The sequence below is a fragment of the Leuresthes tenuis genome, unplaced genomic scaffold (genome assembly GCF_036924035.1).
Source record: "Leuresthes tenuis unplaced genomic scaffold, fLeuTen1.0.hap1 SCAF_6, whole genome shotgun sequence".
NCBI lineage: Eukaryota > Metazoa > Chordata > Actinopteri > Atheriniformes > Atherinopsidae > Leuresthes > Leuresthes tenuis.
This window is the reverse complement of record NW_027325360.1, coordinates 32,575,178-32,581,177: the sequence shown is the minus strand read 5'-3', so window position 1 is coordinate 32,581,177 and position 6,000 is coordinate 32,575,178. Positions and strand designations below refer to the sequence as shown.

General features: G+C 42.8%; 2 non-coding genes across 2 annotated transcripts; both read left to right on the top strand.

The window, feature by feature from the left end:
• Positions 1-1,050: 1,050 nt before the first annotated feature.
• On the top strand, positions 1,051-1,164 carry LOC140310592 (U5 spliceosomal RNA). Its single transcript, XR_011916647.1, has one exon. It is a non-coding gene; the product is annotated as a U5 spliceosomal RNA (small nuclear RNA).
• Positions 1,165-1,472: 308 nt separating this feature from the next.
• Positions 1,473-1,656, top strand: LOC140310455 (U2 spliceosomal RNA). The gene has a single exon (XR_011916524.1). It is a non-coding gene; the product is annotated as a U2 spliceosomal RNA (small nuclear RNA).
• Positions 1,657-6,000: the final 4,344 nt, after the last annotated feature.

The following is a 6,000-nucleotide window of genomic DNA, read 5'->3' as shown; positions in this document are numbered from 1 at the left end:
GTCAGCAATCATACACCCATTTTATTTTCGTGAGACGTGCAGGCACCTGTTCATCTACTGTTCTATCACTATGAATTAGTTTATCTATTATCAATAAGGATACTTCTACAACTACTATCAAAGTATGTCCAGACTTCTTATGTTGTCAGTTGCTATATATGAATAAGTGGGTAGCTACTGACAAGCATTAAGCATGTCACACAGCCCAAACATATAACATTTCAGGACACACCACACAGTTAACAACCACAGTGAAGTGTCAAAGCCCAAACATTCAACAGGACACTTACACAACACATTCAAATCAAACAGTCAGACAACATACAAGAACATATACCCCAGCCGGCATTGCTCCCTGCCTATTTTCCTACAGCACACTATGTGTGCGCACACCTTTATTCACATACTCTTCAACTTATACTCTTTTACCGAAGCTGCTACAGCTCGATTGGCCGAATACCCTTAGATCCTATTTCGGTGAATTTGACATCTGCCTTACATGTAACAGATTAGCGGTTTAGCAGTTTTAATTTAGTTTAAGTGAAGGAATTCATTTTATAGCAAAATCCGAAATCGTGAAGCACTCATGAAAGTAAGCTTATTCTCGGATTCCTGAAACTTTAGATTTGCTCTTTCTTTTACTGCAAAGTACAACGTTGTTTTTTTTGTTTAAATCTTTCTAGACATGGTAAATATGAACGACAAAGCAGTTTTAACATAGTTTGAGTGAAGGAATTCATTTTATAGATAAAATCCCAAGAGTCTGCAGAGGAAAGAGAGTGAATGCGAAGTAGACTTTAACACGGCTATGGGAGCGGCTAACCGGGAGAATTGCTTGAAAGAAACGCGACACCGAATGAGCGGTCAGAACAAAGCCTCAATACGGGATTCTCGTGGTGTTTTTGTTGCTGCCTTGTCTTTTGCATAGAGTAAAAGACAAGGGGGGGGGGGGGGGGGGGGGGGCAAGCGTCTCAACCAAGCAAAGCTCACCATGGGGAAGGTGGCTATACCAACTAGCCTGATGCCCTGCTCCCGCAGTGACGGATAATCGTACTCTGGTTTCTCTTCATAACATACAAGTCTTTCGCCTTTTACTAAAGACTTCCGTGGAGAGCAGCACTAATGAGTTGTTTCTATTATTGGCAGGCTTTACCTTTGCGGGTGAAGCCCTTTCTGTCTGTGCAAAAGAAATCTTGCTACTTTGCAGAGTGACTTCTCTGAGTAGAGTCGCCTTACTTGTTGCGACTGTGCCGATGTTCGAAGCTGGAGTGCAAAGTTGTTGCTTGAATAGTGCTTGCTGGAGCATGCGGGAGTGCAAAGTTATACCATTTAAAAGGGCTGAAGAGTGCTCAGTGCAGCGGGTGGGCGGAGGTGCAACGTGACACTCTGGCCACCTATGGCCATAAAAAGAACACTGCTACAAGTGCGCATTGTGCCAGCAAGGGCCCTCGGACCTGAAACAGTGGACAGTTATCGCTTCTCGGCCTTTTGGCTAAGATCAAGTGTAGTATCTGTTCTTATCAGTTTAATATGTCCTCTATACGAGGACAACATATTAAATGGATTTTTAAGAATAGGAGTTGAAAAAGAAGCTTGCTCCGTTCACTCCAAGCCTCGACCCGGTACTGCAGTGCCGCTGGGAACGGTGCGCTCTCCTCTGCTCTTGTGAAAAAGCAAACAGCGTTGCAGGATGGAAGTTTCAGGGAGCCCAACATGAAACTTTCTTTTAATCTGCTGAGAAAAGAGAGTGAATGCGAAGTGGACTTTAACACGGCTCTGGGAGCGAGCCGAGTGCGGGCTAACTGGGAGAATTGCTTGAAAGAAACGCGACACCGAATGAGTGGTCAGAACAAAGCCTCAATACGGTGTTCCCGTGGTGTTTGTGGCTGCCTTGTCTTTTGCACAGAGTAAAAGACAAGGCAGCCATCGAATAGATTGTTTCTACTTGGTCAGCCGAGGAGCAGGGGGGGGGGGGGGCAAGCGTCTCAACCAAGCAAAGCTCACCAAGTAGGAACAATCGGGCCCTTTTCGATGGCTGCAACACCTGAAAGAGATATTGATGCGAGACCCGATCAAATGCTTTTTCAAAGTCTAAATTTAAGATGACAAGCCGGGTGTTTCTGTCTCTAGCGTAATCAATGATGTCTCGAATCAGTACGAGGCTGTCGGTGAGTTGTCTCCCTGAGATGGCACAAGCTTGGTCTGGGTGAATTACCTCCTCTAAAACAGAGGACATCCGTGTCGCTAAAACCTTGCTAAAAAGTTTACAGTCAAAGTTTAAAAGTGTGATGGGCCTCCAATTCTTTAGGTCAGTCTTATCATTTTTTTTATAAAGTAGAGTCACTATTCCCACTCTAAAACTGTCAGGCAGTCGGTCGAGTTTTTCAAAATCTTTAAAAACATCTAAAATGTCTGATGATAAAAGGTCCCAATAGGTCAGATAGAATTCTGCAGGAAGCCCGTCTAAACCCGGAGCTCGACTTCTCTTAAAACCTGTTAGGCATTTTTTTAACTCTAAAGCAGTAAAATTCTGTGTCAAGTGTGCATTCTCTTTTACGGTTTTGTCAACGAATTTTAAGATTTCTGCCGATGTTTCCAAGTGCACTGGTTTCTCTTTGTACATGTTACTATAAAAGGTATGTACAGTTTCAATCATCTCTTGTGTGGATTTTGTTAAAAACCCATCTTCTCTTTTTAGATTTTGAATACACTCCTTTTTATTTATAAGTTTCTTTCTTTTTCACCTTCCTCAATTTCCTGCTCCCTGCTTCTTACAAAAATTCCTTTACTCTTTATTTCTGCTAAAACTGACATTTCCTTTTTGACATCTTTGATTTCTTCTTTAAAGTCTATGCCACACTGATTTAGTTTAAAGTAGCGCTGTAAGCGTTTATGTAGTCCCATCATACATCTATTCTCTTTCCTTTTTTTACGTTTACCTTGCTGTTTAAAAAAAGTCTGGGTCGTTTCCTTCACCATTTCCCACCATTGTGCATGTGTTTCGTAGAGGTCTTGAAGGGTCTGCCACTCTTTATAACATTCCCTGTACTGACTGACTATGATTTCATCCTCCAACAGGGAACAGTTGAGTTTCCACAGACCACTTCCTACCGTCACACCAGAAGGGGGTGAAAGGGTGCAGGAGAGCATAAGGTGGTCTGAAAAGAAAACAGGGGTTAATCTAACATCAGTGGGTGGGCAATCTCTAGTAAAGAAATAATCAATGCGAGAGGCTCTGGTGCCATCATGACTAAACCAGTTGAAGCCCTCCTCTCTGGGATGCATGGTTTTAAAACAGTCAGTAAGCTTAAAATCCCTGCATATGCCCTGAAGTAAAATCGAAGTCTTATCCACTTTAAAATCTACCCCTGCTCTTTTTCTATCTTTCCTGCTCAAGATACAGTTAAAATCCCCTCCTACAACTAAAGGTACTTGCCCTAGCATGTAAAGCTGTATATCTTCTAAAAGGTCATACCTTTCATTTTTTCCATTGAAACCATAAATATTTAAGAGGTTAAAGTCTTGCCCCATAAAATTCAAGTGTGCTAAAAGTGCCCGTCCGTCTCTCACCACTGTGCTACCTTTCACCAGAACATGCGGATTTTTAATTAGAATGGCCACACCATCATTTTTATTTTGATTTGAACCACTCCATATCGATAAATGGGGCCACATTTCCTCCCATTGTCTATGGTTTTTTAAAAAAGGTAGTCCACATTCTTGTATTAAAAACACATCTGATTTTATGGAGTCTAAGAAGGATAAAATACTCTGGGCTCTTGTCTTTGATTTCACACTTCTCACATTTAGTGTTGAGAAGGTGAGAACCATTAAAAGCATAAAGGAAAGTAGGTATGTCATTTTCGTTTTTCTAAGTTATCAAAACAAATTACACACAGGTTATTTCTTGGGAAACTAGCTCTTCCTTCATTTCTTTAGGTGAAAAGTGAGTAGGGTGATCTATATTTCCTTTTCGGACTCTCGATGTTGGCCTCTGACACAATGTTGCATTTAACTTTGAGTCCCTGGGGGTTGATTGCAGAGCTGAAGTTAAAAAGGAGACCTCATTTGGTGAGTCGGAGGGGAAGACTCTAGGTTCTTCCACTGAAGAACTGTCTGAAAGGGACCTAACCCTTCCCCTCTTCTCTGATACCACTGGGGAATCAGAGGCTCAGATGCCGTCCTCTTCGGCTGTTGACCTTCGGGGAGGTGAGTATCTTCACTAGACTCACCTGTCTGCTCTTCCTCCTCATTTAGCGTAGCTCCACCCTCTGCCTGTGAATTCTCACAGACTTCAACACTGAGTGGTGAGGCCTCTACAGGCCCCTCCCCTTTTTGCTCCTCACTTCCAATCCAAGCTTTTGGCGGGAAGTTTGAATTTATTGGGTCAACCTCTTCACTTTGTTCACCAACTGCCACCTTTGGTCCTTCTCTTTGTTGGCTTGACTGTGGCTTTACCGTCTTTAATTTGTTGGCAAAAGATTTAGGGCAATCTCTGAAGAGGTGATTTAATTCTCCACAGAGATTACATTTCCTGCCATTTGGACACTCTCCAAAAGTTTGCCCAATTTCTCTGCTCTTCCCACATAACACCTTGGTACAAGCCTCAACCAGGTGCCCATGCTCACCACACTTGCGGCAGAACTTGGGCTACCCCTGGTAGTGGATGTAACCTCGGTTTTCAAGGTGGCCAGAGTGTCGCCCACCCGCTGCACTGAGCACTCTTCAGCCCTTTTAAATGGTATAACTTTGCACTCCCGCACGCTCCAGCAAGCACCATTCAAGCAACAACTTTGCACTCCAGCTTCGAACATCGGCACAGTCGCAACAAGTAAGGCGACTCTACTCAGAGAAGTCACTCTGCACAGTAAGAAGATTTCTTTTGAGAAACCAGAGTACGATTATCCGTCACTGCGGGAGCAGGGCATCAGGCTAGTTGGCATAGCCACCTTCCCCATGGTGAGCTTTGCTTGGTTGAGACGCTTGCTCCCCCCCCCCCCCCCTTGCTCCTCGGCTGACCAACTAGGAACAATCGGGCCCTATTCGATGGGTGCCTTGTCTTTTACTCTGTGCAAAAGACAAGGCAGCAACAAAAACACCACGAGAATCCCGTATTGAGGCTTTGTTCTGATCGCTCATTCGGTGTCGCGTCTCTTTCAAGCAATTCTCCCGGTTAGCCCACATTCGGCTCGCTCCCATAGCCGTGTTAAAGTCTACTTCGCATTCACTCTCTTTTCTCAGCAGACTCTTGGGATTTTATCTATAAAATGAATTCCTTCACTCAAACTATGTGAAAACTGCTTTGTCCTTAATATTTACCATGTCTAGAAAGATTTAAACAAAAAAACAACGTTTACTTTGCAGTAAAAGAAAGAGCAAATCTAAAGTTTCAGGAATCCGAGAATAAGCTTACTTTCATGAGTTCTTCATGATTTCGGATTTTGCTATAAAATGAATTCCTTCACTCAAACTAAATTAAAACTGCTAAACTGCTAATCTGTTATATGTAAGGCAGACTTCAAATTCACCGAAATAGGATCAAATGGTATTCGGCCAATCGAGCTGTAGCAGCTTCGGTAAAAGAGTATAAGTTGAAGAGTTTGTGAATAAAGGTGTGCGCACACATAGTGTGCTGTACGAAAATAGGCAGGGAGCAATGCCGGCTGGGGTATATGTTCTTGTATGTTGTCTGACTGTTTGATTTGAATGTGTTGTGTAAGTGTCCTGTTGAATGTTACATGTTTGGGCTTTGACACGCTTCACTGTGGTTGTTAACTGTGTGGTGTGTCCTGAAATGTTATATGTTTGGGCTGTGTGACATGCTTAATGCTTGTCAGTAGCTACCCACTTATTCATATATAGCAACTGACAACATAAGAAGTCCGGACATACTTTGGTAGTAGTTGTAGAAGTATCCTTATTGATAATAGATCACTAATTCATAGTGATAGAACAGTAGATGAACAGGTGCTTGCACATGTCTCACGAAAATAAAATGGG